General features: G+C 38.1%; 1 pseudogene; it reads left to right on the top strand.

Moving 5' to 3' along the window:
• LOC124523450 (ATP synthase subunit d, mitochondrial-like) overlaps positions 1 to 23,376 on the top strand; it is a 56,326-nt pseudogene extending 32,950 nt beyond the window's left edge.
• The last annotated feature ends 4,234 nt before the right edge of the window (positions 23,377 to 27,610 follow it).

Here is a 27,610-nt window from a genome sequence, read left to right as displayed (position 1 = left end):
CGGAGAAGATAAAGGTGAGAGACTGGTAGAGCAAAGTAAGTAGAGTTCACAGGGCAGACCACTGATGAAAAGAAAGCTGCCCAAAGAGAGAAATCTATAAACCTGCAGATGAGCCCTCTCAGCACTGATCAATACGTGTCTGTGAGGAAACTACCCAAAGTCAGGGAAAGAACCACCCAGAAGCCTAGAAGCAAAGGTGCTGGAATTCACATAGAACTGGAAATAGTGCCCATTCCCACCAAGCCAACTGGAAAACCTCATGATTCAGGCATTGGGTAGCCTTGCCTCTGTTGTGGAGGAATAATTAGTCCTAAATTGAGCATTGCTGTGTTCCCACCTAACAAATCTTAAAAGACAGACCTGAAATGGATCAATCTATTCCCAAGTAATTTATTTGATCCCATAAGAAAGTTAAAATATATTTATAGGAGTTAGAGGGGAAGAAAAATCTCTTTCTCTAACCATCTTAGGTTCTCCAGCTGGGGATCTATAAATTAGATGGGCCTAAGACAAATTAACAAAAGAAAAACAAGTATTTACTAACATGCATTGCGCATATAACACATGAAGAGTACACAAGGTGAGTAACAGAGGTTTGGTTAGAACTTGGGCTTAGGTAGCATCTTAACAAAGGAACAATATGTTTTTAGAGAAGTGACAGGACAAACAAAAAGGGTTTCCAAGGCTGGCAAATTGTGGGAAGGCAAATATATGGGAAATTAATGACAGACAAGGCTAGTTAATAAAGTTTATTATGTAAATTCCTCTGGTGCTGTCGCCAAGTTGATAAAAGTCTTAAGTTGTCTCCAGTGATTAACTTTTGTCCTTCCCAGTAGAGAGGAGAAGAGGGCACCTTTATAAATTTATGTCCTGCTTTCAGGCAAATAGGGGACAGCAGACAGCTTTTTCTTGTATCTGCTTCTTCTCGACTGCTTTCTGCTCAAAATAAGTCTTATACAAAAATACCATATTTTTGGGTGACTTATTTTGTCACCCTACAAAACACAAAAATATTGAGCACCCAACAAAGTGGGATGTTTCTTATTAGAGACTAACAGCTATGCCAAATCTTGGGGCTGGTCGATAATAGAGAAAAATCTGGTTTTAAGTTTCCTACATAAGCCATTTGCTCCACGTTATGCATCTAATTGCGTCTCTCAATAAAAAATATTGAAATCCAAACTCCCAAACCTGTGAGGATGACCTTCTTTTGAAACCGAGTCTTTATAGATACAATCAAGTTAAAGTGGGGTCATAATGGATTAAGGCTGGCTTGAATCCAATGACTGAGGTCCTTATAAGAGGGAAATTTAAAAACAGACACAGCGGAGAAGAAAGCCACTGTGAAGGCTAAGGCAAAGACTGGAGTGATAGATACATCCATAGCCAAGGAACACCAAGGATTGCTAGCAACCATCAGAAGCCAGGAGAGGCGCAAAGGACAATTCTGCCTCAGAAATTCCTTGGGAGGAATAAACCTTGTCAGCATCTTAGTTTTTAGCGTCAAGCCTCCAGAACTGAGAATACATATCTGTTGTTTTAAGCCTCATGACTTTTAAGTTTTGGTACCTCGTTAAGGCTGCGCTAGGAAACTAACACAGTTAAGTGTGAGATTCTACAACTGCTCCTTGGTTCTTTGTTTAATAATCAGTCTGATAAACTCTGCTATGCAAAGAAGACATGCAGTTAATTTGGAGGGTACTGAATTGTTCTCCATTGTAGAGAGAGGGGAGATTTTTGATTTAGGGAGAGACAACCAGAATGAATGGGAATAAGAAACCTACAAAGGTGAGGCTCTTCAAGGAGAGGTGAATTTTGAAATTACTCAGTGATTAGATATGGCTGCTGAATGACTTTCAAGTTCTATATTGTTCTGTGCTGTGCTACAAATGTTACCCACATACCACCCTTGGAACCTCGGTCACAATTTTATATTGTTATGCACTCATTCTCATTTGGGTGGTTCTGTGGGAAAGGGATAAAGAAGAATGATAGCTCAGCAGGAGACAAAATGGAGTTTGATGTAAGAACTGAATTGTAGACAAATATTTGAAATAGATCTTTTCCCCCCAAATCCCTGGAGATCTGAAGGAGAAAACTGGCCTCCCATGCTATATTAAATGAAAGTAGAATGAATTTTAATTAAATACTAATTGAATTTAAAGGTCATGGTAAGCCATCAAGCTGGAGTCAAATGAGAGTTTGTAGAGTTGATAATTGAATTTCCTAAGTGTCTTTTGCTACCAACACCCTTTATGAATAAGTTGGCTTTTAACTATGTTTTATTTTTGAAATGTTCTATTATATTATTTTAATTCCTATCATGTCTGTTAGCCATTCTGTATTTTTGATGACTGTGCTTAGTTGTGTATGCTATGTTGATTTTATGATTTAGCTCTCAGAGTAAAATAATTTTTCCAATGTCTAAATAATCAGGCCTTCTTTATCTTGCCTCCCTCCCATGTCCCCCACTTCTAGCAACCAGTGCTCTGTTCTGTTTCTACTAATATGGGATTTTTTTTTTCAGATTCTACTTGCAAATGAGATACAGTATCTTACTCTTTCTGACTTATTTCACTTAGTATAATGCCTTCTAAATCCAATCATGGCATTGCAAATGGCAGGATTTCTTTCTTCTTATGGCTAAAGAATATTCCTGTGTGTGTGTGTGTGTGTGTGTGTGTGTGTGCGCGCACGCGCACTGTATTTTTTTTTTACCCATCCATCAGTAGATACTTAGGTTAACCTGTTTTTAGATTTTGGGCTATTACAAATAATGCTACAGTGAAAATGGGGTTGCTGACATTTCTTTACAATAGTGACTTCACTTCCTTCAGATATATGCCTAGGAGTGGAACTGCTGGATCATACAGCTCTATCTTTAATATTCTGAGGAACCTCCATATTGTTTTTACATTCCCAAGGACTGCTTTATCTTTGGTTTTACATATTTACATTCTCTTTTTTTTTTTTTAATTTTTTTTCAACGTTTATTTATGGGACAGAGAGAGACAGAGCATGAACGAGGGAGGGGCAGAGAGAGAGGGAGACACAGAATCGGAAACAGGCTCCAGGCTCCGAGCCATCAGCCCAGAGCCTGACGCGGGGCTCGAACTCACGGACCGCCAGATCGTGACCTGGCTAAAGTCGGACGCTTAACCGACTGCGCCACCCAGGCGCCCCACATATTTACATTCTCAATGACTGCTTTATCTTTGGTTTCACATAATAACAGAGATATTTATGGTATTTTATGGTTCATCAATATGTTCATCTAAGGAGTTTTACTTGTTCCTTACAAAAATATGATTTTTAATTTTTTTTAAGTTTATTTATTTATTTTGGGAGACACAGGGAACAAGTGGGGGAGGGGTATATAGAGAGAGGTAGAGAGAATCCTAAGCAGGCCCCACAGTGTCAGCTCAAAGCCCGACACAGGGCTCGATCTCACAAATCATGAGGTCATGACTTGAGCTGAAATCAAGAGTCAGATGCTTAACCGACTGAGCCACCCCAGCACCCACAAAAATATGATTTTTTAAATCAGATTATTGTCTTCTTACAGATTAAAAAAAAGATGCAGAGAATGATTTGCTATTCTCAAAATGCTGGAATGTGGGAAAATTAGAATTCAAACTCATGTTTATTGGCACCAATTTCCATAGTCTTTCAGTATAATACAGTATAAAATACATTACCTCTTATAAAATTTACTCATGATTTTCACTTATGAGCACACAGTTAATAGTGTTAAAGTGTTTAGCCAATGATGTTTTGAATCCTAAAATTCATTTGCTTTCAGGATAGAAAGAAAAGCAAAGAGAAAAAATGTATTTTTTAAATAAGGCAATGACTCATCTTTAAATAAGGGCATTTGGGGGGAATTGGTGATGAGAGTACTAATGAAAATAATTCCCCAGAGAGACCATTTCAAATTTCCATTCAATGAAAGATGATAAAAACCTGAATTTCAAGGATAAGTTATCCTTGAATTTACAATTGTTATACTTCTATGTGGTTATACATTTTGAGAGCTATTTCATTAATGTTGAAAATATACATCAATTGTATAAATATAACTTTAAAGAGTAAATAGAAATGCCTTTGTGTTGGAAAGTTACATTTGTTTGTAAGAGAAAATAAGAAAGTAAATGCAATGTTTCTCTAATCTTTGATTCATTTCTTATTAAAACAGTAGCTTACAAATCTGAATGTCTGATTTCATAGAAAGTACAATTATTTTGAATCATAAAAGCCTACACAGTGTCTTGATTAAATCAAGATGTTTTCCAGCATAGAACAATGTGCCATTGATTTTTGTCCTTCTAATGTTCTACACTGTCAGAAAACTTAAAAATGACCTTTTATGCTGTAATTAATTTGCCTTTTTGTGGCAATTGCGTATTATTTTAGCTCAGAAGTTATATATACAACATAAATTTCTATGAGAATAAGTGATTCATTTAAAAAATCTTATTTTCAAGGCTGAATGAAAGCAGCTATATACATTGAACTATACACTAAAATATTATATGAACAACTGTTTTTTTAAAAAATACTAGTTATCTGAAATATGTGAAAACTTTAAAAAAATTTATAATAAAGAGAAGCATTTTGAATAATTTACACCCATCATATAAATAATGAACATATGGTACTGAATTATTTTTTCACAAGCAAAACATACTTTCATTAGTTTAGCCAACACTAGTACACACAATTTATTACAGAAACCAGATGAATTAGTAAAAGTGAGGCTGTGTTCTGGATATTTTAATTGTTCTGTGGCAAATGGAATTAGTTTGGGGAAATGCCATATACATTAACTACCATTCTGTTCTGTAAACAGTTCAATGAACAGAGCACCTGACTTAAAAATTCAAGACATTCATTTATTTGGCAATAAATGTAGTCAAAATGCAATAGTAATTGCTTTTATTTGATACAATCATGTGGAAAATAATAATCAGTATTTAAATAAGAAATTCAGTATTACGTTAACAATGTAATCAGAGTGGTCAAAGTTGACTTTCTAGGCACTTATAATGTTAAACACACTTGATTAATTCTTCCATAAATAAGGAAACGTAAGTTCTATAACACTACCCCTTTAAAATCACCTCAAAGATGAGCCATTTAGAAATAATAAATAGAAGAGAGAATGAGGAGTCAGGTATGCAAGCTGTGAAGCTTTTTTATTTTTTAACTGGGATTATATTCAAAATTTAGAAGAGAGAGTGAAAACATATTACAGACTCAAACATGTGGCCTATTGCTAGGCATCATTTGTCCCATCTGGGTTCTTTGCCTCCTTTTGTAATTCACTTGTGCTCTAAATCTGATAGATAAAAGAAGCAAAAAAAAAAAAAAAAAGACAGAAGGAGAGGAAAGGAGAGGGGAGGGAAAGGGAGGAGAGGAAGAAGGAAGAGAAAAGGAAAGAAAAGGAAAAAGAACAAAAGGAAAGAAATCCACATTTTTTTAGAACTAGTCGAATAAAAATTTCCATCTAGGACCTTTTGCATATACTTAGGAGCTTAGAGAAGGGATCTTAAAAAGAAATCTAATAGATATTCATTCTGTGTAAGTCTAACAAGACTTAGCATTAAAAGCAAAATTTATTATCAACCAGAAGTGTACTAAAGTGGCTTCTCTTTGCTCCTTTGTTCTCTCCTCTTCAGGGGTTTTGAAAAGTATGATGCATCCACAATATATGTAGAGTTTGGTGAGGCAATGGGCTTTTGGAGCCAGGTCTTCTGATGGGCCTATCCCTACATACAAATGGGAAAGAAACTTGAGATTTCAAAAAGTTGCTCTAGCCCAGGCACCAGCAATTGCCATCATATAAACTGCTGCCTTACCCCACTTCAACTTAAATTAATTCCCATAACTTCCCTGACTTCATTTTCACTGGCTTTGAATACAGACAGAATTATATAGCACTTTATGCTCTTTAATACTTTGCTCAATTGGAACTTAGTACCTTTTGTTGCTATATGGTAACATACTGTCTTCTAAAAACATGTTTTAAACAAGCTTCTGTCTCTTGATAAGCTTCTGCCATCCCATCTGCACTCTTCCAGTTTTATGTGGCCTCTGGTTTCAGCACTCTCTCTGGGTCCAGTGTTGTCCGGATTGGTAAAATTCTTTGAGAACAGAGTACTCCATAAAAATCACAGCCTAAGTGTAAACAGCAGGAATGAGATAGGTGAAGTGAAAATGTGAGCTTTCTGGTTTGTCACTTCTTTCTGCTGTTCCTCTGCCCCCCCCATGGTCTTCCATTTGCTTCCTGGCTTCAGAAGGAAGAATTCCCTAGACATCTTTTTTATCCCTTTTATTTAGGGAAGTTTGTTCTCAGTTGGCTAGTTGCCATTTTGGAAGGTAAGTGACAGATGATTTAATCCTCAGAAGTCTGACTTTTCTTAATTAAAATACTCCCTACCATCACAAATAGTGCAAGTACTAGCTGCATTAGAGCAGTTGATAATCTTGGTACCTAAATATTTAATTTCTGTAATGATTATAATGTAGCCATGAACTCAGAATAGTGACTATTTAGAAGACCAGCTCCTTCTTACAAGCACATGCATCACATCAAGGAAACACCTTCTCTACTTACTTTGAAGGTTAGATTTTCTAATTTTACTTTAACAAACTTTCACCAACTTTCCAGACTTTCACCAATGTGGAATAAAGTATACAGATGTGCAGACCTGCCGGATTTTAAATAGGTATTAGGAATTGGCTGGAAGTCAGTTATGCTTAGGCGTGAACTCCTTAGCTTTAGTTTTATTTTGCATCTCTTAAAATCAGGGGGAGGATGGTCATATTTTCTTCAACTTTGAATTTCACATTCTTTTAAAAGAGAACATGCTTGCTTGCTAGCTTTGAGCATGGTAAATGAAATCCAGAGTAAGTCCATAAGCTACTGTCGTTTAGGAGCCTTAACAGCACAGTGCAGTGCTACATCTCCAAACATAGCTCATGTATATACATATGGTAGATGCCAAATACGTATTTGCTAATTGTCAAATGTAATATCAAATGATGATGGCAATGTGGTTAAAAGTAGATTGTTGAGTTAGAATAACTAGGCCTAAAAAATGATTCCAGAATATATAGGATACTTCCTGAGAAGAAGCACAGGTAGGGGATTGATAAGAACTTACCTCATTAACAATTAAATGACTATGATAAGTTAGACAGAATGATAAACTAGCACAAGGTCAGACAAATGGAACTGACTAGAAATCTCACCAATAATACACACATTTGGAAAATGGATATATGTAGAGGTGGCATTATACAACAAATTCCATTGGAATTTCCTGGGTGATAGGAGTGTCTTTTGTTCTTATGAGGCAATGGTTGGTGAGGCAATAGTCCTGAATGAGGGCCAGTCACTAAAAGACTAAGCTAGGATTAGAAGCTTAGAACTTTCAGCCCTTTAAAATTTTTAAGGCGTGATCTATGGCCCAGAACATAGTCTATCTTGGTAAATGTCCCATGTGAGCATGGACAGAATGTGTATTCTGCTGTTGTTTGATGAATTCTCAATAGATGTCAATTATATCCAGTTAACTGATGGCACTGTTGAGTTCAACTATGTCCATACTAATTTTCTGCGGCTGGATCTGTCCACTTCTGATGGAGGAGCATTGAAGTCTTCAATTATAATAGTAGATTCATCTACTTCCCTGTGTAGTTCTATCAGTTTTTGTTTCACATATTTTGATGTTCTATTATTAGACATGTATTTATTAAGGATCATCATGTCTTCTTGGAGCACTAACTTCTTTATAATTATGCAATTCCCTCTTTATCACTGATACCTTTCCTTGCTCTGAAGTCTGTTCTGGCTGAAATTAATATAGATGTTCACTCTTTTGATTAGTGTTAGTGTGGTATATCTTTCAGCATCCCTTTACTATTATTATTCAAAGATGTCCTTTTAATAAAATTGAGATTCTTACAGACAATATATACTGGGATCCTATTCTTTGATCAGCATGACTATCTCTGTTTTTAATTGGTGCATAGACTATTGATGTTTAAAATGATTATTGATAGCGGTGGATTGATATATACCATATTTGTTACTTTTTTTTCTTCTTGCCCATTTTCTTATTTTTGTCTTCCACAGTTTTTCTGCCTTTTGCGGTTTTAACTGAGCATTTTATATAATTCCATTTTCTCTCCTTGTTTAAGAATATCAATTATACTTTTAAAAAACGTTATTTTTTTTTATTTTAAAGACAGACACACAGAGAGAGACAACAAATGGGGAGAGGGGTAGATGGAGAAAAGGAGAGAATCTTTTTTTTTAATGTTTATTTATTTGTGTATGTGTGTGTTTGTGTGTGTGTGTGTGTGAGAGAGAGAGAGAGAGAGAGAGAGAGAGAGAGAGGGATAGAGAGAATGAGCAGGGGAAGGGGCAGAGAGAGAGGGAGACACAGAATCCAAAGCAGGGTCCAGACTCTGGGCTGTCAGCACAGAGCCCGATGTGGGGCTTGAACCCACGAACCATGAGATCATGACCTGAGCTGAAGTTGAATGCTTAACTGACTGAGCCACCCAGGCACCCCGAGAGAGAGAGAGAGAGAGAGAGAGAGAGAGAGAGAGAGAATCCTAAGCAGGCTCCACACTCACCACAGAGCCTGACATGGGGCTCAATCCCATGAGCCTGGGATCATGACCTGAGTCAAAATCAAGAGTCCGACACTCAATTGACTGAGCCACCCCTTAAGTGCCCTTTAAAAACAAAAACTTTTTTTTTTTCAACGTTTATTTATTTTTGGGACAGAGAGAGACAGAGCATGAACGGGGGAGGGGCAAAGAGAGAGGGAGACACAGAATCGGAAGCAGGCTCCAGGCTCTGGGCCATCATCAGCCCAGAGCCCGACGCGGGGCTCGAACTCACGGACCGCGAGATCGTGACCTGGCTGAAGTCGGACGCTTAACCGACTGCGCCACCCAGGCGCCCCTAAAAACAAAACCTTTTTAAAAAGCATCTGAAATATTTCTTCTTTACGCTGATACTTACCCTTGGGTCTTCTTTCCTTCTGTGTTTTGTGGTCTCTGATTATAAGCATTTCTTTTCTTGACCTTACTCTGTGGGAATCATAAGGCCCTAAAAGTATGATACTTCAAACAAAAAAGGATTTGTTTGCTTCTGCTGTTATCCAACAGGTTCTGGTACCTACTTGGGGTTTCTTTAACGCTCCTGGTTAGGCTCCTGCACACTATGATACATCCTCATAACAGCATTTAATCACAGGGTTAGCCTGGGTATTTATTTATACCTTGGGCCAACTCAGCTTTCCCGTTACTTATTCTTCACTGCTTCCTGGTAAGGTTTCAACTTACAGCTTTGCTCTTTGCTTGCTTGGGCCCCTGAAGATTTCCTTTATTTCTTGAAACTCAGCAATGTGTTTGTAATGTAAGATTTAGTTGTTTTGCAGGAGAGCTCTTCTGAGTGTCTAAACTACTACTCTACCGGTAATGGACATGTTTGAAACATTGTTTTTAGTTCTGTGAAATTTTAAATGTTAATATTTTCAGTCAAAAGGATTACATGCATCTCACTCAAATATTCTGTAGACTTGGTAAGAATACACTATCATCAGCATTTTAAATTTGCAACTCCTAAATTTGTTCAAATCCCCATGACTGAGAATGTATTATTTAAAATGTGTCATACTGGTGACTTAAGTCATTCTTTAATCACAAAAGTTAAAATAAGAAAAAGAGTAAAACAAGTAGGAGCTACTTAAAAATGACTTTCAACATGTAGCCAGTCTACAAGAAGAAGAAGAAGAAAAAAAAAAGAACCGTTACCTCAATCATATACCTATGTCTTTCCAATTAGGTAGCATTCCATTATCTACATTTTTTATGTTGGGTATTTAGCACCATAAATATACAACCTTTTTTGCTACAATAATATCTTCTTCAAAAAAACAAGACTTATAAACTTACATGATTTAATATTAGCTTAGCTATTTCTATTCCATTCTATTACACACTTCCAGGATATTAACAGAATTTGCAAACACCGGAGTCTCAGTATCACTATCAATTTGCATTAACATAAAACTCTTCTTCATACTGTCTGTAATTATTTCATGCCTCATAAATCCAACTTGGTCCCTGTGTATTAATTTACCCATAACTCTTCTAAGTCTTGTCACCAAAATCTTGGCATATATCTTTATAGCACATTTAGTTATTTAAATGTGCCTATAATTTTCCAGACTGTTATCCCTCCCTTTTCTAAATTAGTAATAGGTACTTTGCTCATAGCTGGGTAAAACTCACCTTGTCCTGTTTGCTCCACAAAAACTTATCATACAAGGTAGTCAACTTCATCCTGAAATTATGAAATGACTCATCGGATAGCCATATTCTCCTGTTCTTTGCCCTTAACAAGTTTTCAAATGTCATTTAGAGAAAATTAATTTGTCTCCACAGGACGTTCTAATCAGTGACATTGAGGATATATTTTCAAGCATTTCGTAGCTTTTAAAGTTAGCAGGAAATAAATCCACTGGAGTTATGACACCATTTTCTCCCCTTTATATAAAACCAATGGAAATGAGAAACTGTTCTCCACCATCACAGCACTCTGAGCCTGTTTTCCCTTGGGCAAAACATACTTAGATATAGGACAGAAACTAGGGTGAAACACTATATTTGAGTGTTAAGGAAATTGTTCCTTAGAGGCCAGAAAAGTTAATGTGTCTCATTAAATTATGACCACGGAACAGTACCAGGTTGTACAGAAAGTCAGAACTAGAAGAGGCTTAAGAAATCATTTAACACTACAAAATCACTTTACAGGTAAGAAACTGAGGACCAGGAAAGTTATGTGACTTGGTGAAAGTTACACAACTAATTAATAGAGATTGAAGATTAGAATTTAGGTTTCTAATTCTTCCATGTAGGTATTAACTCTGTATAACTTTGAGAACATATTAATCCTATTTTACTTTTATTAAACTTGATAGTCTTTTAATTAAATAATTAATACCATCTGAACATATTTCAAATGTGGGACACACTTCCATGAGTTTGAGCTCATGAGATATTTCACAGTCCTCACCATCAAGGGACACATAATTCAAGGGAAGAAATAAATATATAAATAATTATAGAGTGCTATATAGCAGGATAATGAGACTAGATGGACAGGAGCCAACTCAGGAAGGTTTCTTATTCCATGTTAAGTAATTCTGGCTTTATCTATTTTTCTAAAAAATTTTTTTAATGTTTATTTTTGAGAGAGAAAAAGACAGAGCATGAGCAGGGGAGGGACAGAGAGAGAGACACAGAATCCAAAGTAGGCTCCAGTTTCTGAGCCATCAGCACAGAGCCTGATGCAGGGCTCAAACTCATGAACCATGAGATCATGACTTGAACTGAAGTCGGCTGCTGAATCCACTGCCCCAAGTAATTCTGGCTTTATCTTAAGAGCCATGAAAACACATTGAAGGGTTCCAAGCAGACAAGAACTAGAACAAATTCACTGTTTCAGAAAGCTGTATCTATGCCAAAATTTTAGACAGTGGTTGGGGGGTGAAGAACAAGAGACTAGCCAGTAGGCTATTGTATTATTAATACATAAATGCAAAGAATAATAAGGCTAACCCACAGTCATTTGTAATGAATATGAAGAGGAAAGAAGAGTTTGATAATTTTTTAAGTAGATAAAACTGATAAAAGGTAGAGACTTGGGCAACTAGTATATGTAGTGATAAGGGATACTCTGGGAGGAATACATTTGTATTAGAATGCTAAACTGGTTTTGTTTATTTTTTTACAGTTGTTGAACCTGAGGTATCTGTTGGATATTCAGATGAATGTTAGGTATGTAGTAAAACAGACCTAAAAAAGATTTGGTCTAATGAGAGAGATTTATGTACATAATAAGTGGAAATTGAACTTATGGATATGGATAAATTTTTATAGGTTTAAGTAGAATTAAAGAAAAGTTGAACAAGGGTTCGTGGAATACCAATATTAAAGAAGAGGGTAAAGAAAGGAAAAAAAAACAGAGTGGCTAGAGAAGTTAAGGAAAAAAAAGTAAAAAGAAATGTCATGAAATACCATGATGGAGAGAACTTCAAAATGGCAAAAGTGCCCCAAAAGGTCACATCCTGCAGAGATGTTACATGAGATAAGAATTCCTATGCTCATCTTGGGTTAGTCACACAAATGTCTCTGGTGACCTAAAAAATAATAATTAATCTGTTAAATGGTAAGAGAAAAGCCATATCAAAAAGTTGAGGTATTAGTGAATCACAGTTATAACATTTATAAATGTGGAAAAATGCATGAACCTATTCCTTCAGAAGCTTCTCTCCAAAGGAAAGGAAAGGAAAATTAGAAAACCCTACAATAGAAGGAACATGGAAAATATACAATAATGAGAGAAAGAAGTTGAGAAATTCTATTATAATATTAAAGTAAAACACTCACCAAGGGGCACCTGGGTGGCTCAGTCAGTTGAGTGTTCAACTTGGCTTAGGTCATGATATCACGGTTCGTGAGTTCGAGCCCCACATCAGGGTCTGTGCTGACAGCTGAGAGCCTGAAGCCGGCTTTGGATTCTGTGTCACCCTCTCCCTCTGCCTCTCCCCTGTTCACGCTCTGTCTCTCTCCCTCTCTCAAAAATAAATAAATGTTAAAAAAAAAAAACCACTCACCAAACATTCAAGGAAGAAGACATTTGAGGCTAATTCCAACCTGTTCACACACATGGTTAAGTCCAAAGAGGAAAAGTTATTTACATAAGTAATCACTGTCAAGCAGTAAAAGATCTAGTACCAAAACTGACGTCTCCACAACAAAACATGGTATTGCTGTGGGTACTACTCAGTTCAACAACTGGTAATTTTTTTTATAATAAACTTCTATTACTGAGGCAACACCAGTATTTCTAATCAAATATGGAAGGAGAATTTCTCTTAATGTTTATTTATTTATTTTGGGGGGGGGTGTGTGGGGGGGGGGGAGGGGCAGAGAGAGGGAGAGAGAATCCCAAGCAGGCTCTGCATATCAGCACAGAGTCCACCGAAGGGTTTGAACTCAAGAACTATGAGATCACGACCTGAGCCGAAACCAAGAGTCAGATGCTTAACCGAGCCACCCAGGTGAATTCTCCACTTAGAAGGAGAATTTGAATAGATGTGTTCATTACCACTGGTAAACACAGATCTATCTGGAAATGATTGTTCCTGCCAGTTCAGAGTACAAACCAGGAACCGTGCAGAATATTAAATGAAGTTATTCTGAGGAAGAGAAGGAATAGATATTCTAAATCTCTTTTTTTTTTCAACGTTTATTTATTTTTTGGGGACACAGAGAGACAGAGCATGAACGGGGGAGGGGCAGAGAGAGAGGGAGACACAGAATCGGAAACAGGCTCCAGGCTCTGAGCCATCAGCCCAGAGCCCGACGCGGGGCTCGAACTCACGGACCGCGAGATCCTGACCTGGCTGAAGTCGGACGCCCAACCGACTGCGCCACCCAGGCGCCCCTATTCTAAATCTCTTTAAACTGATTGTAAGCAACCTTAACTGTAATAATGTTATTGTTTTTTCTAGTTTCTGTCTTTTACATTTCTATCACTGTTTAACCACTTGCTATGCTAAACATTCTGTCTTTCAAAGAGATTTCCACAGATTAATGACTTCATTCATCTAATACTTGTTTTCTCTTTAAAGATGCTCCTACACTTTACTAGTTCTCCTAAGATAAGCTCTAAAAGTTAAAAAAAGCACCAGGCATTTGAAAGCATAGATTTTCCTTTAAATTATGTTGTTTTTAAAAGCAGTTTTACTACACAGTTGTACCTAAATATGACAGCTTAATTACAGCTTATCTGTACTACATCCTAAAACATTTGAGATACCATAAAATGGTAATACCTCTATTTAACAGGAAAGCTTGATATGCATGCTTTGAGAACCAACATGGGGGGATGTGTTTCCTTCAGTGCTGAGCCTCAGCACCTCACTACCATCCAAGAACTAAGTGTAGTTTAATGAAAAATGTCAAAAGTTTCCTCCCCAAAAGTAAAAATATATGCATCGGAATATGGGAAATCTTAGCTAGTGCATGTTGCAATAAATTTACAGAATGTGGGGAATTTTATTTTTTTTTCTTTTTTTTTTTTATATATGAAGTTTATTGACAAATTGGTTTCCATACAACACCCAGTGATCATCCCAAAAGGTGCCCTCCTCAATACCCATTACCCACCCGCCCCTCCCTCCCACCCCCCATCAACCCTCAGTTTGTTCTCAGTTTTTAACAGTCTCTTATGCTTTGGCTCTCTCCCACTCTAACGTCCTTTTTTTTTTTTTTTTCCTTCCCCTCCCCCATGGGTTCCTGTTAAGTTTCTCAGGATCCACATAAGAGTGAAACCATATGGTATCTGTCTTTCTCTGTATGGCTTATTTCACTTAGCATCACACTCTCCAGTTCCATCCACGTTGCTACAAAAGGCCATATTTCATTTTTTCTCATTGCCACGTAGTATTCCATTGTGTATATAAACCACAATTTCTTTATCCATTCATCAGTTGATGGACATTTAGGCTCTTTCCATAATTTGGCTATTGTTGAGAGTGCTACTATGAACATTGGGGTACAAGTGCCCCTATGCATCAGTACTCCTGTATCCCTTGGATAAATTCCTAGCAGTGCTATTGCTGGGTCATAGGGTAGGTCTATTTTTAATTTTCTGAGGAACCTCCACACTGCTTTCCAGAGCGGCTGCACCAATTTGCATTCCCACCAACAGTGCAAGAGGGTTCCCATTTCTCCACATCCTCTCCAGCATCTATAGTCTCCTGATTTGTTCATTTTGGCCACTCTGACTGGCGTGAGGTGATACCTGAGTGTGGTTTTGATTTGTATTTCCCTGATAAGGAGCGACGCTGAACATCTTTTCATGTGCCTGTTGGCCATCTGGATGTCTTCTTTAGAGAAGTGTCTATTCATGTTTTCTGCCCATTTCTTCACTGGGTTATTTGTTTTTCGGGTGTGGAGTTTGGTGAGCTCTTTATAGATTTTAGATACTAGACCTTTGTCCGATATGTCATTTGCAAATATCTTTTCCCATTCCGTTGGTTGCCTTTTAGTTTTGTTGGTTGTTTCCTTTGCTGTGCAGAAGCTTTTTATCTTCATAAGGTCCCAGTAATTCACTTTTGCTTTTAATTCCCTTGCCTTTGGGGATGTGTCGAGTAAGAGATTGCTACGGCTGAGGTCAGAGAGGTCTTTTCCTGCTTTCTCCTCTAAGGTTCTGATGGTTTCCTGTCTCACATTTAGGTCCTTTATCCATTTTGAGTTTATTTTTGTAAATGGTGTGAGAAAGTGGTCTAGTTTCAACCTTCTGCATGTTGCTGTCCAGTTCTCCCAGCACCATTTGTTAAAGAGGCTGTCTTTTTTCCATTGGATGTTCTTTCCTGCTTTGTCAAAGATGAGTTGGCCATATGTTTGTGGGTCTAGCTCTGGGGTTTCTATTCTATTCCATTGGTCTGTGTGTCTGTTTTTGTGCCAATACCATGCTGTCTTGATGATGACAGCTTTGTAGTAGAGGCTGAAGTCTGGGATTGTGATGCCTCCTGCTTTGGTCTTCTTCTTCAAAATTCCTTTGGCTATTCGGGGCCTTTTGTGGTTCCATATGAATTTTAGGATTGCTTGTTCTAGTTTCGAGAAGAATGCTGGTGCAATTTTGATTGGGATTGCATTGAATGTGTAGATAGCTTTGGGTAGTATTGACATTTTGACAATATTTATTTTTCCAATCCATGAGCAGGGAATGTCTTTCCATTTCTTTAAATCTTCTTCAATTACCTTCATAAGCTTTCTATAGTTTTCAGCATACAGATCCTTTACATCTTTGGTTAGATTTATTCCTAGGTATTTTATGCTTTTTGGTGCAATTGTGAATGGGATCAGTTTCTTTATTTGTCTTTCTGTTGCTTCATTGTTAGTGTATAAGAATGCAACTGATTTCTGTACATTGATTTTGTATCCTGCAACTTTGCTGAATTCATGTATCAGTTCTAGCAGACTTTTGGTGGAGTCTATCGGATGTTCCATGTATAATATCATGTCATCTGCAAAAAGCGAAAGCTTGACTTCATCTTTGCCAATTTTGATGCCTTTGATTTCCTTTTGTTGTCTGATTGCTGATGCTAGAACTTCCAGCACTATGTTAAACAACAGAGGTGAGAGTGGGCATCCCTGTCGTGTTCCTGATCTCAGGGAAAAAGCTCTCAGTTTTTCCCCGTTGAGGATGATGTTAGCTGTGGGCTTTTCATAAATGGCTTTTATGATCTTTAAGTATGTTCCTTCTATCCCGACTTTCTCAAGGGTTTTTATTAAGAAAGGGTGCTGGATTTTGTCAAAGGCCTTTTCTGCATCGATTGACAGGATCATATGGTTCTTCTCTTTTTTTTTGTTAATGTGATGTATCACGTTGATTGATTTGCGAATGTTGAACCAGCCCTGCATCCCAGGAATGAATCCCACTTGATCATGGTGAATAATTCTTTTTATATGCTGTTGAATTCGATTTGCTAGTATCTTATTGAGAATTTTTGCATCCATATTCATCAGGGATATTGGCCTGTAGTTCTCTTTTTTTACTGGGTCTCTGTCTGGTTTAGGAATCAAAGTAATACTGGCTTTATAGAATGAGTCTGGAAGTTTTCCTTCCCTTTCTATTTCTTGGAATAGCTTGAGAAGGATAGGTATTATCTCTGCTTTAAATGCCTGGTAGAACTCCCCTGGGAAGCCATCTGGTCCTGGACTCTTATTTGTTGGGAGATTTTTGATAACCGATTCAATTTCTTCGCTGGTTATGGGTCTGTTCAAGCTTTCTATTTCCTCCTGATTGAGTTTTGGAAGAGTGTGGGTGTTCAGGAATTTGTCCATTTCTTCCAGGTTGTCCAATTTGTTGGCATATAATTTTTCATAGTATTCCCTGATAATTGTTTGTATCTCTGAGGGATTGGTTGTCATAATTCCATTTTCATTCATGATTTTATCTATTTGGGTCATCTCCCTTTTCTTTTTGAGAAGCCTGGCTAGAGGTTTGTCAATTTTGTTTATTTTTTCAAAAAACCAACTCTTGGTTTCGTTGATCTGCTCTACAGTTTTTTTAGATTCTATATTGTTTATTTCTGCTCTGATCTTTATTATTTCTCTTCTTCTGCTGGGTTTAGGCTGCCTTTGCTGTTCTGCTTCTATTTCCTTTAGGTGTGCTGTTAGATTTTGTATTTGGGATTTTTCTTGTTTCTTGAGATAGGCCTGGATTGCAATGTATTTTCCTCTCAGGACTGCCTTCGCTGCGCCCCAAAGCGTTTGGATTGTTGTATTTTCATTTTCGTTTGTTTCCATATATTTTTTGATTTCTTCTCTAATTGCCTGGTTGACCCACTCATTCGTTAGTAGGGTGTTCTTTAACCTCCATGCTTTTGGAGGTTTTCCAGACTTTTTCCTGTGGTTGATTTCAAGCTTCATAGCATTGTGGTCTGAAAGTATGCATGGTATAATTTCAATTCTTGTAAACTCATGAAGGGCTGTTTTGTGACCCAGTATATGATCTATCTTGGAGAATGTGCCATGTGCACTCGAGAAGAAAGTATATTCTGTTGCTTTGGGATGCAGAGTTCTAAATATATCTGTCAAGTCCATCTGATCCAGTGTCTCATTCAGGGCCCTTGTTTCTTTATTGACCGTGTGTCTAGATGATCTATCCATTTCTGTTAGTGGGGTGTTAAAGTCCCCAGCAATTACCACATTCTTATCAATAAGGTTGCTTCTGTTTATGAGTAATTGTTTTATATATTTGGGGGCTCCGGTATTCGGCGCATAGACATTTATAATTGTTAGCTCTTCCTGATGGATAGACCCTGTAACTATTATATAATGTCCTTCTTCATCTCTTGTTACAGCCTTTAATTTAAAGTCTAGTTTGTCTGATATAAGTATGGCTACTCCAGCTTTCTTCTGGCTTCCAGTAGCATGATAAATAGTTCTCCATCCCCTCACTCTCAATCTAAAGGTGTCCTCAGGTCTAAAATGAGTCTCTTGTAGACAGCAAATAGATGGGTCTTGTTTTTTTTATCCATTCTGATACCCTATGTCCTTTGGCGCATTTAATCCATTTACATTCAGTGTTATTATAGAAAGATACGGGTTTAGAGTCATTGTGATGTCTGTATGTTTTATGCTTGTAGTGATGTCTCTGGTACTTTGTCTCACAGGGTCCCCCTTAGGATCTCTTGTAGGGCTGGTTTAGTGGTGACAAATTCCTTCAGTTTTTGTTTGTTTGGGAAGACCTTTATCTCTCCTTCTATTCTAAATGACAGACTTGCTGGATAAAGGATTCTCGGCTGCATATTTTTGCTGTCTAGCACCCTGAAAATCTCGTGCCAAGTCTTTCTGGCCTGCCAAGTTTCAAAAGAGAGATCAGTCACGAGTCTTATAGGTCTCCCTTTATATGTGAGGGCACGTTTACCCCTTGCTGCTTTCAGAATTTTCTCTTTATCCTTGTATTTTGCCAGTTTCACTATGATATGTCGTGCAGAAGATCGATTCAAGTTACGTCTGAAGGGAGTTCTCTGTGCCTCTTGGATTTCAATGCCTTTTTCCTTCCCCAGTTCAGGGAAGTTCTCAGCTATAATTTCTTCAAGTACCCCTTCAGCACCTTTCCCTCTCTCTTCCTCCTCTGGGATACCAATTATGCGTATATTATTTCTTTTTAGTGTATCACTTAGTTCTCTAATTTTCCCCTCATACTCCTGGATTTTTTTATCTCTCTTTTTCTCAGCTTCCTCTTTTTCCATAACTTTATCTTCTAGTTCACCTATTCTCTCCTCTGCCTCTTCAATCCGAGCCGTGGTGGTTTGCATTTTGTTTTGCATTTCCTTTAAAGCGTTTTTCAGCTCCTCGTGACTGTTCCTTAGTCCCTTGATCTCTGTAGCAAGAGATTCTCTGCTGTCCTGTATGCTGTTTTCCAGCCCAGCGATTAATTTTATGACTATTATTCTAAATTCACTTTCTGTTATATTATTTAAATCCTTTTTGATCAGCTCATTAGCTGTTGTTATTTCCTGGAGATTCTTCTGAGGGGAATTCTTCCGCTTGGTCATTTTGGATAGTCCCTGGTGAGGTGAGGGCCTGCAGGGCACTTCCCCTGTGCTGTGGTGTATAACTGGAGTTGGTGGGCGGGGCCGCAGTCCGACCTGATGTCTGCCCCCAGCCCACCGCTGGGGCCACAGTCAGACTGGTGTGTGCCTTCTCTTCCCCTCTCCTAGGGGCGGGATTCACTGTGGGGTGGCGTGGCCCGTCTGGGCTACTTGCACACTGCCAGGCTTGTGATGCTGGGGATCTGGCATATTAGCTGGGGTGGGTAGGCAAGGTGCACGGCGGCAGGGGGGCAGGCTTAGCTCGCTTCTCCTTAGGTGATCCACTTCAGGAGGGGCCCTGTGGCAGCGGGAGGGAGTCAGATCCGCTGCCGGAGGTTTGGCTCCGCAGAAGCACAGAGTTGGGTGTTTGCGCGGAGCGAGCAAGTTCCCTGGCCGGAACCGGTTCCCTTTGGGATTTTGGCTGGGGGATGGGCGGGGGAGATGGCGCTGGCGAGAGCCTTTGTTCCCCGCCAAACTGAGCTCTGTCATCCGGGGGCTCCGCAGCTCACCCTCCCTTTGTCCTCCAGCCTTCCCGCTTTCTGAGCAGAGCTGTTAACTTATGACCTCCCAGACGCTAAGTCGCGCTTGCTGTCGGAACACAGTCCGTCAGGCCCCTCCGCTTTTGCAAGCCGGACTCGGGGGCTCTGCTTGGCTGGCGAGCCGCCCCTCCGCCCCGGCTCCCTCCCGCCAGTCCGTGGAGCGCGCACCGCCTCGCCGCCCTTCCTACCCTGTTCCGTGGGCCTCTCGTCTGCACTTGGGTCTGGTGACTCTGTTCTGCTAATCCTCTGGCGGTTTTCTGGGTTATTTAGGCAGGTGTAGGTGGAATCTAAGTGATCAGCAGGTCGCGCGGTGAGCCCAGCGTCCTCCTACGCCGCCATCTTCCCAGAATCCCCAGAATGTGGGGAATTTTAGCAAGTTCTTGTGGTGAATTATTTATCACCAGTATGAACATTTGCCTCAGTTTTCCCAGGACAGCCTCAGTTATTTTGAACAGTTATCCTTGTGTCTGGCCTGGTTAGCACCTCCGTTCATTTTAAAAAATATCCATGTTTTGACAGCTATTTATGTAGTGATCATATTCATTAGCTATACTTTCAGGTTACTGATTAGGTACATTCTTTCTTCCTACACTTTCTCAAATCTTGGCTAATGTTGTAAAAGTTGAAAATACAATTGATCCTAGAACAACATGGGATTAGGTGCAATGATTAGGGGCAATTAGGGGCCATGCAGTCAAAAATTCACATATAATTTTTGACTCCCTCAAAACTTAACTACTAGTAGCCTACTGCTGACTAGAAGCCTTAAAGATAACATAAGCAGCCAATTAACACATACTTGGTATGTTGTATGTATTATATACTGTAGTCTTAGAATAAAAGAAGCTTGAAAAAAAGTCTTGTTAAGAAAATCATCAACAAAATACACATACAGTAGGGTACTGTAAAACATCTGCATGTAAGTGGACCCACGTAGTCCAAAGTCCTTTTGTTCAAGACTCAACTGTAACTAGCAGGGAATAGTATCAAACAAATTTAGTCTAAAATGTATAGGAAAAGGGTAGGTACACACAAAATGAAGTGAATATTAGAACAATTGTTTGAATTAGTCAGAAAATATATATTTTTGTTTTACCTGAATAGCTCAGGAAAGTGTTTTGATGAAATTTTAAGAATTATAGAAATGAAGTTTCTCTAAATCATATAGTCATTAGAAAAAAGTAAACTAGAAGATACAGACAAGAGCAATTATGGAAATTTTAGAAGTTGGAATGTTCTTCTCAAGACATTTTGAGAGAAAGGAATATATATTTTGGGAAGGGAAAGCTAATTGTTTCCCTGTGAACATTCTAAAATGATTCTGTAAGCTGATCAATAAGCTGAGGCAACTTATTTTATAAACATAAATTTATTAATTCTATAATTATGGATTTATTTAAGAGTAAAGTTGTTTTTAAAAATAACCCACATTGCTAATCTACAACTAACAACTTTTAATTCTATGATAACAGGAACCTTTAATAACAGTTCATGTGTTCTTTGAATTTGTTTACTCTCTTTCTACTAAAAATTCATATTGCTGGATTCAGAGGAATATAGCTCATGCTTTCAACCTCAACAGCTTCTGAAATTATGGTAAGTATAAATTGACAAGAAAGTTTAGTTTCTATTTACCAAATAACCTGGGAGTGAAATAAAAAGCAGCAACAATAATTTTAGTAAAGCAACCATATAAATCCTGTGCTTTTGATCAGGAAACACAATTTTAACTTAAGAATCTGCCCTTCCCTTTGTAATATCCTCTCTAGGGGAAAGATAACTAACCTTAAATAAATAGCAGCCAGCCTATAAGGCCACTGTGAAGAATAGCTAAAAAATATTACTTAGCTTACTGCAAAAATAATATTCAATTACATTTTTAAATATTTTTAATGTTTATTATTATTGAGAGAGAGAGAAAGTGTGTGTGTGTGTGTGTGTGTGAGAGAGAGAGAGAGAGAGAGAGAGAGAGAGAGAGAATGAGTGGGGGGGGGGGCAGAGAGAGAAAGGGACAGAGGATCCAAAGCAGGCTCCTGGCTGACAGCTGTGAGCCAGATGTGGGACTCTAACCCACAAGCCTCGTGAGATCATGACCTGAGCTGAAGTCTGATGCTCAACTGACTGGGCCACCCAGGTGCCCTGAAATTCAGCTACATTTAAGATACATTTTTTACTTTATTTTCCAAAATGACAAGATATTATAATATGTAAGAGAAAGGCATTGCATGGATATAAAATGCCACCTTCATGTGGCTTACATTCCACTGAGGATATGTTATATGCTATGGGGAGGAGCTCAGGGGAAACAATAATCAAATATGTAGAATAGGCTAGATAAGGAATGATGAGAACATTAAATTAATGATTGTTCACAGTGACTGAATATGTCAGTAATTACAAAAGATCCATCAGTAAGTCACAGAAAATTATTGACTTTCTTCAGTAAGTCCAAAATTAGAAAACACTGGTTGGCAAATAATAAGAAAAATCAAATAAGTATGTAAGACAAGAAAATCAGCCAATTCCAAATACTTTCATTTTAATGGGTAACTTTTACTTTTTACCACTTCACTGATACAAAATATTTTAAAACTCATGCAACTGAATAAGCTTTTTAATAAATGAGGAAAGTGAGGCAAAAAGAAAGCTTAAGTAGTAAAAATTTATAATTAAGTAACAGGTGTTTACTAAGGTTTGTGGTTTGAAGTTGTTCAGGCTATTACTGGGTTCATGCTCCTTTGAGGGAAACAAATTACAGTATCTCTCTGATGAAAATTTTCCAATATTGCTTTCTACTCTTCTGTGCCTACTCTCTACCACAATGACCTATTCTCTCTCCCTCCAAAAAATCCAATAACCAAGAACAGAAAACTTTCTAGACAGGATGGAGCCACCTTGAGGTTTTGCTAACTAGAAAGTCCTAGACCACATCACAGCTAGACTGTCTCCGAATCTCTAGAGCAGGCTCAGCAACCAGCATTATTAAATCCAGGATTAAGTTCCTCAAATGATATGAGTCACATTTTTAACTATTGCTCCTTAAAATAAGAAACTCATGGGGCTGCCAGGGTAGGTGAAAGATCTCAAGAGAGCTGGGCAAAAACTTGCTCTAAAAGTCATTGACTGGGTAGCTTTTGGGGAGACCATAAATGGAAACCAAAAGGCCATTGCTAACTCCCTGAAATCCTGGAATGAGACCCTCACCTCCATCCAGGTTGGCTACTCTCCCCTAGAATCCACCTGCTATAAGCCCTTTACTGGGCTTACTACAAGGTCAGTGTGGTGAAGTCTGGCTTGGTAGATGACTTTGAGAAGTTTAATGCCCAGAGGTAAATATACTGTCCAGGTAGATGCTGAAGAAAAAGAAGATGTGAAAAGATGTGCTGAGTTTTTGTCTCCCTCAAAGGCCAGGAATGAGGAATATGAAAAAGAGCTGGAGAAGATGAAGAACATAATTCCATGTGAACAGATGAGCATTGAGGACCTGAACAAAGTCTTCCCAGAAACCAAATTAGACCAAAAAAAAAAAAAAAAAGTATCCCTACTGACCTCACAAGCCAATTGAAAAATTTATAAACCTGAGTTGGGGAGAAAGCTCTGGTCCTTGTATTATAAACTCTGGACACAATAAATAAACAAACAAAGAAACAAACAAACAGAAACTCACTGTCATGAGAATTAAATAACTAGATTTGACAGGACATATCATTGACTCATTGACCACTGTATCAAAGAAATAGAAGAAATGAGTATTTTTTTTAATTTTTTTAACATTTATTTATTTTTGAGACAGAGAGAGACAGAGCATGAACGGAGCAGGGGCAGAGAGAGAGGGAGGCACAGAATCGGAAGCAGGCTCCAGGCTCTGGGCCATCAGCCCAGAGCCCGATGTGGGGCTCGAACCCACGGACTGCAAGATCGTGATCTGAGCTGAAGTCGGACGCTCAACCGACTGAGCCACCCAGGCGCCCCAGAAATGAGCATTTTTTTAAAAAACTCTGTAGCTAAACTTCTTTTTATTCTCAATCTTTACTGGCCAATCTTCTAAAAGTCTTCAGTTCTTAACCATGTAAAAATTATATTTTTCTGGGGAACCTGTGTGACTCAGCAGACTAAGTGTCTGAGTCCGGCTCAGGTTATGATCTCATGTTCTTTGTGAGTTCAAGCCTCACATCGGGCTCTCTACTCTCAGCACAGAGCCTGCTTCAGATCCTCTGTCCTCACCTCTCTCTGACCCTTCCCCACTTGCACGTGCATGCACTTTGTCTCTCTAAAGTGAATGAACATTTTTTAAAAAAGAAAGAAATTATATTTTCCTTAAGGATGAAGAATATAAAATCATCAATGCAGAAAAGAAGTCTGTTTTAATCCCCAATTGGATTTTAGTGATAGCCCACTGCCTCCCTATTTATTAATGGTATACCTTTCTCATACAGAATTCCTGATGTCTGACATAAAAGAATCATGACCTTTTTGGTCCTGATTTACGTAAGGATCTCTCAATGTTCTGCCAGCTACTGCAAGCCCTGCACACATGTGATCCCTTTTGGTCATCCCACTTTCCGTGACAGACCCTCTAGTTGCATACCAGGTATCCATTTACCTCTTCTTTCAGAAAAGAATCCTACCGTTTGTTCAGGAGCAATCTTTAGCCAAGATCAATTTCTTAGCCTCCCACTAGGTATGTCCACGTTACTAATTTTTTACATACTACTGGTATATGAGTGGGGATGCTGAGAATGCGGACTCCCCTGAGGTATCCCCCTTGAGGTATCTGACATGTTCTCTTTCCATCTTTATCCTTTATGCTGCTCAGGACATAAATATGTTGCCTAGAGCATCAGAAGCTACATTGGGCCATAGAAAAACCTCAGAAATGGAAGCCATACACTAAACATGAAGAAAATTAAACTCAGGAGCAGGACAGGCCCCTAATAACACTGTGGAATCACCATGCTAGTCATGGACAATCTGCATCCAGCATGAGCAGAGGAGAGGGGCAGAGGGTGAAAGAGAGAGAATCCCAAGTTGGCTTCACACTTAGTGTGGAGACTAACCCGGGCCTCGATCCTATGATCCTGGGATCATGACCTGGGCAGAAATCAAGAGACAGACACTCAACTTACTGAGCCACCCACACGTCCTACAAACTCTGTCTTAAATTATGCCCAGAAGGAATCTTTTAAAGGGTTCATTCCATCATATGTTGCTCAATATAAAGGAAGAAAATGTGTCCAAGTGTGACTTTTGGCTAAGATAATAACAAAGAAGCATTTTAACATGTGTTATAGGTATGATGTCTTCTTAAAGAAGAATAATTTTAGAGCTCCATCATCATTAAAATGTGGCCAGTTTTTATAGATTGGTTTGAATTGTAATTATAGTAAGCCAATGAATTAAATTTTTAGCCAATCACACACTCTTCTGGGAGGTTAAAGAAACAGAGCTTCTTTCTGCCTTCCTTTCAGTTCTGTTCCTGCTTCTTTCACACTGGAGGATGATCTGGGTATGGTCACTATTACCCACCATTCCCCAACTCCCACTTCCACACACAAACAAAAGTTACTGAGATGACTACATTATTTCTCCTATGAATTATTATGAAGAGCAAAGGAAGAGGAATGTCTTAACTTTCCCAGTTGTTAACTCTGCCTACCCAGATGTTCTGACCCCAAGCTGATAAACGTGGATCACAATAGTAGTATACTGAATCAATTCATTAAACGGGATAGATTTCAACCGCAGCTTAAATGCTTATGCATGTAGTCATGAACAATAAATGCTTACTGAAAAAATGAATCATTAAAACAATATGAAGCCTATAATGATGTGTAAGTAACCACACTATACTTTAAGCTCATCTTCTGGATTCAAGACAGGAATGTAAAGAGATGCCCTCTCAAAGAATCAAATCCAATATTCATGATACTGAACCAAGTTAATAAATAAAATGTTTAAGAATGCTAGATTTCATTTGTAGGTCTCTCAAAGAAACTTCTTCACCTTTCGTAAAACATCTTCTCCTTCAGTCTGACAAATCTTTGCCCATTTTGACCCTGTTTTCTCTTTACTGTCATTCATGTTTGCCCTATAGATTTCAAATATTCATAACGAAGGGCAATTCTTATGGATAGTGCTTAAAAATCAGTAGGTAACATGATAAAAGTCATGATTTTTATATTTCCCTTCAGGATCGATCCAAAGAAGGCACAGTATTATATACCTTTCAAGACTCAGATGAAGGTTTACATCTTATATTGTGGGAAATTAAAGCTTTTAGATAGGAAGTCAGCATTTCTAACCTGAATGCCATAAAGTTATACACCAAAATCATGAAAAGGCACTAAAGGATTTCAAAATTTGGTATTTGTCCCATTTGGAGACATTTGTCCCATGGAGAGTTCTACTGACTGGACATGGCCATTGGGTCACATTTGCCTACTTTGATCTTAAAATCCACTTGACATCAGACATATAATAAAGTTTATAAGAATTGTATCTATTGGTGAAGATGAGTAGAATACAGGAAACATGAAGAGAGATTATGAACTGAGAAAGAAATGTGGGTATAAATTCTTTGCTACTTCTGTAGTAGCACAATCTTGAGGACAAATTTCTTAAACTCAAGCAGGATCGAGAAGAATGGTTCCTGCCATAAACTAGATCTTTGATTAGAGGGTAGTAATGCACTGATGATATTAAATTGGCATTTTAAACACATTGAGTCTTAATTCTTCGTAATATCAAATGCACATCTGTTTCCTCACACAGTATCACTGATGACTTCATAATATTTGCAACTTTTTAAAAAATGAGAACAGCTTGGTAACTCGCTGAGCAATAAATCCCAAACTATGTCTCCTTTATTTTTAGAGAGGCAAACTTTTACTTACTTTACCTGTTTGTATTGCTTTCTTTCTTCCCTCTCCTTCCCTTCCCTTTCCTTCCTCACATTCTTAATAACAACCACTAATGAGCATCTTCTGCATGCCAGATGATTTTCTATGTAGTAAGAGGTTAAACATGTCCCTGTAAGCATAGCATTTAATTCTACTAGACAAAGATTGATAGTAAACAAATCAACTTGTCATCTTTTAGATGATAAGTGTTATGGTGAAATCTAAAGAAAGGTAAAGGGGACAGGCAGTTTAGGAAAGGCCATTCTGGCAAAATGATCTTTGACCAATGACCCAATCAAAGAAAAGTGATGAGACACATGGCTCCCTGGAAGAACATCCAAAGCAGAGGAAACAATAGATTCAAAGGCCTTGTGGCAGGAGAAGGTCCCCTTTATTCACCTTTCAAGTAGAACAAAGGTTTACAAGGATGAAATTGGGAGTATATTATTCAGACAGATGGCAGACAGAAAATTCCTTTGCTATTTTCCTGTGGCAACCAGGGTGGAATTTTTCTGGGTTACAATTCACAATATATGCCTGTGTGGTTCCTGGCCTTCTCATGGCAACTCAACTCCTGCTTCCTATACTTTTCGAATCAGGGGTCAGGATTATTAGTATATATCAGGAGTAGAGCCCCATATTCCTTAGTTTTCCCTATGGACATCTTGGCTAGGTGTCTATTCAGTGTTCTTTGCTTTTCTGATTCTTTCCAAATGCCTGTGGCTTCTTCCATTCTTGATTTCCAGTTTAGCTATGCATTTAATTTATCCAGCTATGTATTCTATATGTTTGAGGCATAGAGTAGATTCCCTGTGATATTACATTCCGTCATATTTACCTAAAAATGTTTCTTCATGTTAGCTGGCCAGTGGGCCCAACTGTTTGACCAAATTGACTATCTTCATAAAAATACATTTTTAAAGGATCATAATTCTCATATCCAAGCTTTATTCAGGAGCTTAAAGAAAAT

This window comes from Lynx rufus, unplaced genomic scaffold (genome assembly GCF_022079265.1).
Source record: "Lynx rufus isolate CCGP_SWC_20201006 ecotype Redwood Valley unplaced genomic scaffold, mLynRuf1.p SCAF_4, whole genome shotgun sequence".
NCBI lineage: Eukaryota > Metazoa > Chordata > Mammalia > Carnivora > Felidae > Lynx > Lynx rufus.
The sequence above is the reverse complement of the archived record's forward strand: the minus strand, read 5'-3'. Positions and strand labels throughout refer to the sequence as shown.